We start from the raw sequence: 13,784 nt of genomic DNA on the forward strand, positions 1-13,784 counted from the left end.
AGAACTGGGCCACGTGCTCAAATGTGCTTCACATTCACATTCACATTCACAAGCACAACAGCTTCCACTGGGGTACGAACATATTTGAGGAGTTGAACCGTGAACGAATCATTTCAGCAAAATTGCCCATGCAATCTCGCAAGTACAAAATTCACGGCAGCAACAGCCATTCATCCCTGCCGTTTTCCACGACTAATATGAGCTTACACCAGATGTCAGGAATCAATCACAAACTTTTCTATCCCATTCGAAAATCGCACTTCGATAAGGCTAAACGAGGTACAATATTGTTTGTGCATGACTTGAACGGTTGAAGAGTGCCACTTTATGTCATGTGTAAAAGGTCGGGCGTCGAAGGTAAATCGTAGGGATATAAACGGATAGTTTTTTTTTTCGCCAAATCAAATTAAGTCTGAACAGTTGAACGTTCATTGTTAAAGGAATGCGAAGAACAATTGAGGATTTGTGCTAATAATTAGACTGGGTATTTGACTATTTGCTATTTGGATCTAGCCTTCAAGCCTTTAAGTTATTTTTAGGCGAACGCGACGCCATATTGCTCCGCGATATCTGCCTGATAAGTGAAGTAGCTGTGTAAAAGATTAAAAGCTTCATGGTCGCGTGCAAAGGTCAATTAAAATATGATCGTTAATAATATAATCTTTCATGTTGTTTTGCTTGCTAAATTACCGCTGAATGCATGAGTAAATGTCCACGCCATGTTTTGAGTATTGCTTGTAATGAAGTAACGATTTACGAAACTCCAAAAAGTTTTTGAAACAATACTGATATAGCTATATCACTGAATACTGGCAACTTTTTTTTGAGTGTTTACTTTACCATTTTAGGTGTATAAATACTGTATATAGCCGTGAAGTCCATATCGTCTGACTGGTTCTGATTTGCGGTATAGATAAAAAGTATTTAATTAGCTATTATGTTTCGCTGCTGTCTCAATTAAGTTAGACTGATGAAGCAATATTCTTCGTGGGACTTTGTAATTTAATAGGACTTTAAGAACATGCACTGGTTTATAGTTGCAATTTTGTGTTCATCAGCAAAAACGATTGCAATGAATTTGCAAACATTAATTGCCAGTCGCTCATGGCCTTTGTGCACGCATCTATAAAAATGCTTTAAGTATAAACTCGAATTATAAGAGGTCTAGCGATAATGTGCAGAAATATCATCTTGCTGGAAGTTCTGTAATATTCAAGTAAGATTGATAGACAACAGAAATAAACACAATTATTATGGAGCAAAAAACGTAGCAAAAAAAAGCGACTAAGCGTCGAACGGAGGAACAATAGATATATCCGCTGAAATGCTTGACTATCTGTTGTTTTAATGCGTCAAGCATAGCGCAATGATCTGACGCATTAGAAATGTCAAGTGCCAGGTATAAGGCTTACATTAGGTAATAATTATATTGATTAATAAATGCATAAATCGGGTTTTAATACACTGCCACGCGTTAATTTCTCTTCGTCTTTTTAAAAGTTACAAATTAGTATGAAGTTGATTATACGCCTATCAACATGCAGGCTTTTGATATTGATTTAGACAAACAATATAATGTAAAAACAACAATTAATCCATGGATGGACGATGTTTAAACATTATGTTGCTCCAAGACGAGCGAATTTTTTTCTTGGTCTCTCAGCCCTTGCGAGAAACTCATTTGAAAACACCAAGGAGAATTTCGCGCAAAAGTCTGTAATTTTGTACTCGTAAGTTCACAGCTGAATTCAGTTACAGATGACAAAAAGCGCCAACCTCTCTCGGTGTCCAAATGAGTGAAAATTTGAAAACATGTTTACTGGCTTCCAACGTAATCAACATGTTGACATCAGGTCAAGGTGCAGGTGGCATTTTTTTATTGAGTCCATCCTTGTTTTCGCGAAATACTAGGCCAATGGATTGTGAGTTTCATCTGTTTCTAGATCTCTCTTTTTTATTGGAAGGTTCCGTTGCAATCGAGGAAGACATATTAATTAGCCGTTGATATAAAATAATATATTAGCATTTCTTTCCAAGACTTTCAATGCTACATTCATTCATCCCTGTGTTGCTTCGAAAACAGGAAATTCTAAAATATCAGGATAAGATGTGGCAATTAGATATATGTAATTTAAAAAAACTAACAAAAACTATGAGTTAATACCAAAACAGCTATGCCATTTTCTTATACGGACTACAGCAATGTACTAATGATTCTTGCGTTTAAAATTTTAACTATAAACGGGTCATATCCAGCAGTATTTCCAAGAAGAATCACTGGTATAAAAAGATAACTTCAAGACATATGTCAACAAGAAAGCAGCCGACGATAATCACGCTATTTTTTAGAAAAATCCTCTGGCATTTAATCTATATAAGAAAGGGGTAACACGCATGGCATCTCCACTCGATTTACCTTTTGGTAGATGATGTGAAATAAAATCCAACAGTTGAAATGTCCAACGGATAATTAATAAATCGTTGGGAAGTTTGGGTTTGACGACTGACGTGCAATCAGCTAAAACCGAGGAATGCTACATTACTTATACGAGGAAGGATAGACGGCACGCCGCTTCGCATAGATAGAGAATAATACATGGATGCGCGGAAATATGGAATTTATTTCGAGTGTTGAGAATTATATCGAACGAGTGAGCGCAGCGAAGGAGTGAGATATCTTTCTGAACACGAACATCCATGTATTATTCTTTTTAGCTATTATATAATAAAAAACTATTTTTTTGAAAAGTTTTTTTATCACCAGATTCCAGATCGGTGGATCAAACACGATAATTGCACATGTGTTATTATCATGAATAATCGCACGTGTGCATGTTATTATCGCTTTTCAAAATGGCGGATTCGTCAATAAAACCGCTGCATATTATATAATGAATATTTCCCAAGCCCCCGCGTCGCTGCGAAACACGGCATGGCGGCTCATCGGGACACTGGATCATTAAAGAGAAATGAATAACAATAAGAAAAGATATGAAATGAACACCTACCGACCTACGGAAGTTTCAGACGTGGCCGGCTACGTTCTGTTTCTCGTTCTCAACATGCATGCGCGTACTTTATATGTTATATTTGTTATTATAAACAGCAAATAAAATAAATTTATAAAAAGACACAGGAATGCGATTCGAGTTTGTTTGAAAGTTGTGCTAGGAACAATTGGCCAGCACTGGGCTGAACATAAAGTTCTATACTGCTGCTAGCTTTACTCTCTCATATATCCCGCTTCCTATAATATAGATTATATTTATTGTTGAGGTGCATTTCCGGTTTTTAAACTTTAAATATCCACCGTACTCCGTAATATTACTAATCGCCAACTAGCTCAACACTATGGACTTAACCATGTATAATGACTTAATAATATGAGTTATTAGTTCAATAACTTCTAAATTTAGGTTTTCGCCAAACTTTACCGCAATTTATAACTGTACCGCGACTGTTAATGAACAACGATGTTTACATGAGTGGTGCTTATTATTCACATGATCAAGTTGCATTAACAATAGGTACAAAAATTAAATGCCGGATTGAAAGTATATAGAAACGCGACTGTACAGATATATGAAAATATGAAAACGCCATACAGACAGTATATTTGTCGGAGTATAGGCCTACCACTGTCAACCGATTTTTTGAAACTTCATACACACTTTTCACAACGAGTATCTTTTTGACTCAAAAGACGAACTGACAAGAACATAAATAAGCAAAGACTTATTTTGCACACGCAGTGGTCATTATGTAAATCTACTAATCATCAAAGTCGGTCTTTGGCAGCATCTTTAAACAAACTCGCATCAAATGTATTGATATAGCAACTATAAAATTGACCAAATCTAACATTTTTTTATAAAGTCCCTAAGGTCGAAACGTCGAGAAAAGTTTTTCTTGATACGAAATGAAGTGTTTTTTAAAGTGTTTTGTTGCGATATTTTTTACTTCATAATGGTCGCAAAGTTTTCGGTTCTTCATGGAGTATGTAATGTGCGCTTTTGTATTGTAAAAATTAATTCGTGTAGAATTTGTACTTAAAGTTTACGTCATGTAAAATGCAGCGTTGAAATTTCGTTAGTAGAGACATATAGACCTGGCCAACACTAGCTGCTAAAATCTGCGATTCATTGTAATATTTTCCAATGGTCAAAGCATATTGCGCATGCACAAGTGATTTCAGACAAACTTTCCACATTTCATATAGTTGCGCAGCGCTTCTGATTATCTTAATCATACGCGTCTGTTTTTTATTAGATATATCCGTTTTTTAAACGCCAACTATTTTATCACACTTTGGAATCAGTTATTTATAATTAGCTAGTTCCGGTACAAACGATATGCTCGACCTCATCAAACACGCAGAAACAGCTTAATCTGATTATCACGGCCAATAATATGAATTAATTTTCCGATGACAAGCTCTCTCGAAACAAGTATTTTTGGCCAAATATTTGCACAATTGGAAACACCGCCAGCGCATAATACTATATCACGATGAATTATCTTGATACGATATTTTTACGTATGGTTTATCTTACTGCAATCCATTTGAACTAAAATTGATAAAATTTGCAAAATGCATTTCTAATTGGAGCTAATGTTGCCTCACACAATTAAAGCTGGAGGTTTTTAGACTGCGCAATACAGTCTCTAGGTTTGCGGATATAGAAAATAATCTATTTCAGAGAGTTTGTTCTCAAAAATGTGGCAAAACATAAGCTAACAATTGCCTAAAATAACAAAAACTCTCACTTGGTTTCACTCGAAATGATATTAACTCCGCCATAAATACTTGCCGGTCTCGAAAATTCCCGACGATTTTTGTCTATTTTAGGCCGTTGTTGACCCAAATTTGATGGAAGTTACTAGAAGACGCCGCATACCTGGCCCGTGGATTGCTTTTTGCGCCTATCTGTTCGAAAGTCATTAATTGGTGCACAGAAAGCAATGATTGTGCGCGCGCTGTTTTGATAAGTGAGAAACTGTCCTATTACAGAGTATACCAAAAAGCAAAAGGGGATCCCTTTGAATTAAAACGACCTACTTATTTAAAAAATACGATACGATAGATCTATCCATTCATTCTGTCGTGTATGATGTGCTACTGACAGGATCTGATGCCCACTCACATGCAAATTTGCCCACGAACTTATAACTGACCTAATTAGGTCATTCTCTTGTGTCCAAAAAGACACAGTTGACTTCGGAGAGTTATCTCATGCACGATTAGAATGAAGTTTAACTTCGAAATGAACGCGATTAGCCTTAGCAGCAGCTATGTGGCAAGTTGCAGGTTTTTTTACTCATCCTGTATTATCAACCAGATTGATCGGTTGGGTAATGTTCTATCGATTTATTTCCTGCTATGAAAAAAAATCTTTCGAAATCTGTTTATATTCGGTGGCGTGAAAGAAATGCTGTTGATTGAATTCGAAAATACTGCAATTCTGCACTCGAATTATTCTATGAAAGAAATTCTATTCGTCAGACTAATCCATAGTCTGCCATGTTTGATGAACCGAAAGCCAGTGCAATCCTTTACTTAGTTTTTCTTTGTTTCTTTGAGAGGCCCAGCTAGGCTTGAAAATTTTACAAACATGGGACAAACAGGAAAAATTTTCGTCTTTTAAATCAATGCCATCACGCAATGACGTCATTGAGCAATGTTGGTGGGTTTCGTTGTTTTTTTTCTGCAGGTTTTTAAAAACAATTTTTATTTTTTTAATGGGACAATTGCCAAGTCATCCCACATCACGCGTGATATTGCCAATAAAACATTACTATATGTATGAATTATTAAGTAATCATATGTATATATTTAGCCACGTACAAATTCACGTTCCATGCACGACGGGCTTGCTGGCAAATTTTCAGACTGAAAAACCCAATATATTGAAAAGATAATCATATAGACATACAGACGGAACAAGAAATCTTATACCATTTTAATTAAAATGTGGGTTTGTGGGCATTGCTCTGATTGTTTACCACATTTTAGTTTGGAATGCCAGTAAGGCAGCAGTATAGTATTTTAGACGTATTTACAGAATCATTCGCAGAGACAGGCAAATGTGAGCTTGAAGGCGATTCATTCCGACTTGTTCTCCGTACCTTGTAAATAACAAGAAAGGGGTGAAAACAACAGCCGTGAAGAACGTACAATAAGAAGAATCACCCTAAAGGTAAGTAAACCTTTCCTCCAAACTATGTGGGACTCGATAAAACCCCCAATATAGCAGCGTTATAATTGCTGTTGGCTCGTTTCCTGTTCTTCCTTCCCATTTATAGAGTGTCCATTCTATTCTTGGTTATTAATGTTTCGCTCACCTTATGGCTATCTATATAATCATTTTTTATTACTAGTCATACCACAGGCAACCTGCACGTCGCGACTTTTTAAGCAAACCAGACACGTCGGTATTTTCATCGCAGTCAATATATATAACGACCTTCACGCAGACAGTCGCATTTTGAGCAAAGTTTGTTAGGAATTGACATCATAATTATTGAGTTCAATGCGTCCATGTTTTCCACTACGAAAGTCATAACTTACGGCCTTTTGCTCGTCGTCTTGGCAATGCTGTCAATGAGCTATGCAGGTGCTCGCTGTGGCGGAGCCGTGTGGATGGGTTGTAGCAGAACAACAAAAAAGGTAACTGAGAATGACACTCGGAAAAGCAGGATTTTGTTATGAATAATTTTCCCCTATACTACAATGGTCACTGCAGCAATATTAAGCTAGAATATATAACGACAGTGTTATATGACATAAAAAAAGTCAGTGTTATATAATATAGGATTATGAAACTTACATTATTATTTTTGCAGTTTTGACTCGCAATACGAACGGCTGATTAAATGGTATAAATTTGTGAATCACGATTTATTTTTGACACGGCATGCAAATATCCCTGCCTAACTGTTCACAATGTCCGACAAAAAAAAGGAATGTTACCTAATATTTGCATGTTAACAAATTTATTTTGCCCTAATGATGTTGAATAACTATTATCTCAATGTTATGCATGAAAACCCTGAGGCGACAATATGAAGACTGTTTTCTAGTCGATCCACGTTTGTTTCATGTAGTCGATATAGTTTGATATATCTTCATTTGTGCATTACGTCAGTATAACTTAATATCATAAGGTAAAGAATTCTGTGCATTGTAGCTATATGTGCGAAAGCAGATAACTTTACGCTGAAAAGGAGCGTTTTATAATTAAATTGCAAAGCTGAAAATGATTGCAAGTCGAAAAATGCCTTTAAAAATCTATCTATAAATCTATCTATTAATTGGGTGTTATTATAATACAACCACTCACAAGGCTGCATGTCGGACACTTATATACGCGTTTTTCTTAAACCAGAGTAAAATGTATAATTTATATACGTCAAGGTCGGTATCATAGTATGTTATGAAAGAAATACTTATCAAAGAGACTGCACAAGATTTAACTTACTTCTGTTATCATGCAGTCTCTATTAGTATCTTCAATGTGAAAAGTATATCGTGACTTCTACCTTATTGTGCGCCATGCACCAGTGACCAGATACCGCACATATAAATCTAGAACTATAAGACTGTACTGCATGTGGAAAGCGGTAGCGTAGGCATTTTGCTGTTCATTGAGCGGAAAACAATCATTTCAAGAAAAAAGCGACTAAATTTGCTTACATTATCAGGCTGGCTCCGCCACCAGTGTAGAAACCAGCGTTGAGGCTTGTTTTTTCTGTCCGAAATAAGCAAATTTTTTTATAGAAAATCATAATTTTGTGATGAGCAAGTTCAGAGATTGTTGGATATAAAGATTATATAGGCTTGCCCTGTTTTTTAAACCAATGACAAACCTGACTTTTCCTGATACTGCATGCATGTAGATGCCAACTAAAACATACACTCAGTGAGAGTATAAAACAACGCGTAAAGTTTAAATACAGGAGCAAACTTGAAAAATATTAAGTCTATCCTTCAACTTAGTGCCACTGCTCAGTGAGTGATCTAGACGATCGATATGTACTGCTTGCATGCATGTCTAGCTGTTGATCCAAATAATAGATTATAGACCATGTTTAGTTACCCATTCTAACAGCTTCCTTCTCTATGTCGAAACCTAGTGATATATGCCCTTTCTTTTCATTTTTGATCCTTATTATGCGACTGACATATTTTCCAGCCAGTAACAATCACGGTGAAAGCACACAGACACAGGCGAGTGACAAGACGCAAAAATAGTAAAAGCAGGTGGAGAATGGCGAGGAAACGAAAGCCAAAGTATCAATCAGCCACAGATTAAAACAATGGACAAGTCTAAATGATTTTTTGAAAGCGTTTAATTTCTGTATATTAGCATGGGACCGATGGGAGAGATTTTTTTGTACATTGTTGTAATTTGGGAATGTTGGGACAAAATGATGATGTAATTTGAACATAGCGTATTTGAAAGACTGAGTATAGAACATATCGAGGCCCATGCAGCTACATGCATTGTAAACAAATGTCCAGATGTATAGCATGTTGTTAGAATAGGGCATGAAAATGAGGCATTAATTGGTATTACCGGCAACATTTAGCCTTCCATTAGAAAAATAGATCCGCCTTGGGTACATATGGCAAGCAGGGTGAAATAAAAAAGCCAAGTTGGTAGAAAAATTTATAAAATAAAAATAAAAATGAAAAAGCGCATTCTCAACAATAGCGAGTTTAAGATTCACCAAATCTGCGATGCGGACGTGAGGAATTACTGCCCTAATTTCCAAATTTTCCCAAAAGGGAGGGAAATTACTCCTTTTGATAAAGTCCTTTTGATGAACAAAGTCAGAACCGTATGTAAAACAAATCATTACTGGTTTCCTAACACTATAATATCAGTTTTTATGTCACGTCCGCGTCGTAGATTTTGTGGATCTTAAACTCGCTAATATCAGGATTGATCTGTGATATAACGTACTTCGGCTGGTCGAAAGTATTTGAAAGCCTGTTTTAGCTCACCTAGTGGTCACGTTTTAATTTGAAATTCGAAAAAAAATTGTATGAAAATCTAACATATTACTTCGTGAGAAATTAAGCACTTTTCTTTTAATTGATTTTCTATAACGGAAGGAAACATTGGCTATTCTAAATAACTTTTTTTTTTTTAATTTTATTGGATTGGTAAATGTGATTATGGCTTAAATTCTAGACCTTTGTTTTTAAATAATTTATATTGAAATTGGTTAGCATTAATACTAGCTTTTTCTATGATACGGATTTAAAACTGAAAGAAATAGTGCAAATCTGTAAAATAGTTTGCATTTCCAGTGCAGATCCAACCTACAAACTGGCGAGACCAGCGCTGAAGCGTGATTGTCCGGTTTTGAAATGAGCAGAATATGTAACAGCAAATCATTTGTAATGTGCAAGGTCAGAGGTAAGGGGTGGTTGTCAGTCTCGCACCCCCACAACCCCCACAGCTTTATGTGCAACTATATTTACAAGTGACTACTTCTGGAGATACTGCAGTTTATTGCTCATCTTATCATACTCGTTTCCTGAGATAATTACAGGTACTACCATAAGTACTACCATAGTACATGTGCGACACCACTTTGATTAACTTAAATACTTCTGTGCTAACTTTAAACCTTTTAGAAATCTATGTGCAACTATATATTTACAAGTGATTACTCTTGGAGATACTGCAGTTTAAATCATACTCGTTTCCTAAAATAATTACAGGTTCTACCATAAGTACTACCATACTACATGTGCGACACGACTTTGATTAAAGACTTCTGTGCTATCTCTAACAAGCGAATTACGGAGAGTGAAAAATGTTCCCTTCGACCAAAAAATATTGCCCGTTCAGGCCAGTGGTAACGTGAGAAGCATGCTCAGATATCTGTTCCCAGGAGGTTCCTCTTGGTGTTGTCACACTGATACCAACACGTCGGTAAACGACTCCATTCATATTGATGCCAAACACATCGCCGGTCAAACCAGTCTAGAAAATAGGATTCTTTAAATCAATAATGGAATAAGAATATAGAATAAGAATGCACTTATTGTGCTATAACACGTTCATCTTAATGTCATTTCCACATAATTATATTATGTTATTCAAACGTGAATAATCGTTCCAGCAGAATTTTAACGATCGATAGCTGCTGTAATGATCCAGCTTCGCAGGCAGTGTTAGAGCCAATTGGAAGTAACTGGTGATGCATGCCACAGGTCTGAGTATTTCAGATATCTCTGGGTGCCCGCGCTATTTTTCAGCGGACAAAGTTTTATCTGTGGGAGCCCGCGCTTTTTTGCCAGCGAACATAGTGTTATTTTTCAGTGGTTAGGTTGTTATCTTTAGAGGTTATTGGTCCGCGCCCGCCGTTCTACAGCGGTATCGTGCACAAGCGCGGGAAAATCGCGGGGTTTTCCTCTTTATTTTGAATATTTCCTCTTTGTTCATGCTCTTGGGCTTGTTTTTCAAAATGCAATGAATAATAAAACAATAATTATTTAATTGGTCAATTTTAAAACATGTTAGACCTCTGCCTGAAATATTCTGGGTATCTCAGGTCATCCAAGAATTGTTTATTATTTGTACTTATCATAATTTAAGCGCATGACTAAAATATCCAGATTAGCGATATACTAGGCATGCGCTATACTTTAAGTATATGCATTTTTTCCACACTTTCAACTAACCTCAATTTGTGTTAAATCAACTCCTGTTATCTGATACCATGCTAAACCTTTACAATTAGTCTCAGTAACTCCAGAGCGGTAATAAAAATGGTGATGTCTGTTCACACCCCAGCAACCAAGTGCACCACAGCTCACGTATATTAACCTACCAGAAAGTTTGTGCCAAATCGTTCCTTCCGGTTTATCGTCAGTGATGCCACCACGACAAAAAATATTTTCATGTTCATTCACTCCAAATACTATATGACGAGGCCCTGAATCAATTTGTTTTAACATCGGATGTGGTAATTTGTTCCATCCAGTTCCAGATGAATCTGTCGCAGATACTCCTTCTCTAATAAACACCTCACCAACATCATTAACCCCCCAAATACCAGCTCCGCCTGAAACGTTGAAGAATTTGGTGAAAGCAAAAATTTATATCGGAAATTTCAAAAATTGATTTAAATTCGTCATCACAAAGCCATGGGTACTAATGGATCTAATGTGTAATGACGTCACTTAGTAGTCTCGCGAGAAAAAATTCCAGGGAATGGATCGTATTGTTGATTGTTTTAATTGTAGGAAAAGGATTCAGCCGTAAAATAAGTTATTTGCTCCCGCAAACCCGCTGCGAATAATTTCGTCAATCACAATACCTGACAGTTTATTTTAATTCGATTCAAATACTGGCAGTGAGCTCGCGAGTTGAATTTGCGATGAGTGGAAAACAGTCTTAAAACAGCGGCCATTTTCGAAGATTTTCATTCGCCACGAAAAGTGACGTCACTATGCATAAAATCCAACCAAGTTTCAAATTCCAACCGAATCATTAACTACTGTTCTTCAGCCCTCACTACAAAGTGGCATTTTTTTTCATTTTCACCATTTAAATAATAGGTGACTCTGGTTGGCCAATTGTGTCCTTAATTAAAAGGTCCTACAATTAAAAGTTAACTAGTCTTTTATTCAACTGCCCCCTGCTTGATTTGCACTAATTTAAAGCCTGGTTTCCATATGACGCCGATCTGTCCTCGACTAATAGTCTGTAATCATCCATTGAAGAGAAAATCATTGCAGAAAGTCGAAAGACTTCACTCATCATTAATCACCGACAATAATACTTTGCCGACGTCTACGAAATCCCCCCTTGTTCAATAATTCAGTAAATATAATTCGGTACTTCGTCTATGCACTTCCATTTTCAGCCTCAAAACGGTACTCGCTACTTTCATTGTTATCAAGTTTTGGACGATTGTTACGTCTACGCATGCGCCTGACTGAATATTGGTACCTGTACTCGTAGCGGAAGTCGATCTTAACCTCCCTATTGACGAACTTCAAACTTCGCCAATGCGCTCTTCGTTTCCGAATTCAATAGCCCGGCGGAATTAGAATCCTCTCCCCTTTTTTTAAGTTGAAATATGTAATCGTCATAAATAACATAAAAAAAAACTTTACCTGGTAAAACGTGTGTCATATTACCATCAACTTCTCTCCATATATTACTTTCTTCCAACCGAAAAACACGGTTAGTTGAATCAACGCCCCAAACCTCTGTAGTTAAACCGTTGTCGATTTGAATTAGGTTGTCTGGTACTTCTGAATTATAAATAATAAATAGCTAAACAATATTACGCAAGTGAAGTTCCTGAAAAAAATGAATAGGGAATAATCAATATCAATTATTTTTTCAGGTAGAGAATCATGCAGAGAAGTGCATGAGCTCGAGTGACGTGTGATGATGCAATTTCATTGACTGAGTTAACGTGTCTGAAATTCGTTTCGATATAGGCCTTTCTCATGCAATCGCATAATTACGTCAAACGCGTAAATCAGGGTTGCCAGATTACTGAGTAAATTAGCCAAATATTATTATCATAATCTTGTTTTTTTTGTTTGAAACAAAGAAATCAAAGGGCCGACTACAATAATGTTTGGCTTCTTTTTTCAGTAATCTGGCAACCCTGGCGTAAATGCGTGTGAAAAGAAGTGACCTGAAGTTATAAATGTAATCATTTTTAGAAATTTATTTAAAATTTCCTTTCTGATTTCTACCTATCTATCTCGCAACTGTCTGTCTGTCTGTCTGTCTGTCTGTCTGTCTGTCTGTCTGTCTGTCCGTCCGTCCGTCCGTCCGTCCGTCCGTCCGTCCGTCCGTCCGTCCGTCCGTCCGTCCGTCCGTCCGTCCGTCCGTCCGTCCGTCCGTCCGTCCGTCCGTCGTCCGTCCGTCCGTCCGTCCGTCTCCGTCCGTCCGTCCGTCCGTCCGTCCGTCCGTCCGTCCGTCCGTCCGTCCGTCCGTCCGTCCGTCCGTCCGTCCGTCCGTCCGTCCGTCCGTCCGTCCGTCCGTCTGTCTGTCTGTCTGTCTGTCTGTCTGTCTGTCTGTCTGTCTGTCTGTCTGTCTGTCTGTCTGTCTGTCTGTCTGTTTGTCTGTGAAGCGAGCAAATCTGTCTGTGAAGCAAATCAAATCAATGTGTAAAGAAATTGGTCAAATTGCAACAAATGGTAGAATGTTTGGTTTGAAGGTGCTTCTAAATAATTCAAAATAGGCGATTTTGGGCCAAGTGTTACCTTTCTTGCATTTCTCTCCGTACCATGTATCATTGGAATGATTGGATGAAACACAACTGCAATTCAGAGGCTGCAAAATAACATGATATTAGTAAGCCTTATCATACCAAATCTGATAGAAATATTCTGTTTGCATTTTCTAAATTGAAAATACTATATTTGTCTGAATTCAATCTCGAAATATTTAATACGTCTGAAACCTATAAAATAATGCTGGCACGAAATGCGCCTAAGACTAAAGCAAACTCTTTAAAGGCAACGGTCCTGTTTCATAAATGCTTTTTTGAGTTTTTTTGCCAAACTTTGTGCTAAACTTCATCACTTTTACCCCATTCAGCTTCTCACTAAAGCATAAATTCTTATGTATGATTCATGATGATGATACCTTGGTTGGTCGAAGTATTACTAAGTGATTAAAATTTTCATCTGGTTTCAACTGCTCAGGATGTTCCTCTGCAACTGCATGCAATAATTCACAATTGGTCGAATTTTCAGATGGAAAACATCGTTTTTTGTAATTCACCGATCTACAACA

Source organism: Dendronephthya gigantea, unplaced genomic scaffold (assembly GCF_004324835.1).
Source record: "Dendronephthya gigantea isolate DGI-Jeju-01 unplaced genomic scaffold, DenGig_1.0 000105F, whole genome shotgun sequence".
Taxonomy (NCBI): domain Eukaryota; kingdom Metazoa; phylum Cnidaria; class Anthozoa; order Malacalcyonacea; family Nephtheidae; genus Dendronephthya; species Dendronephthya gigantea.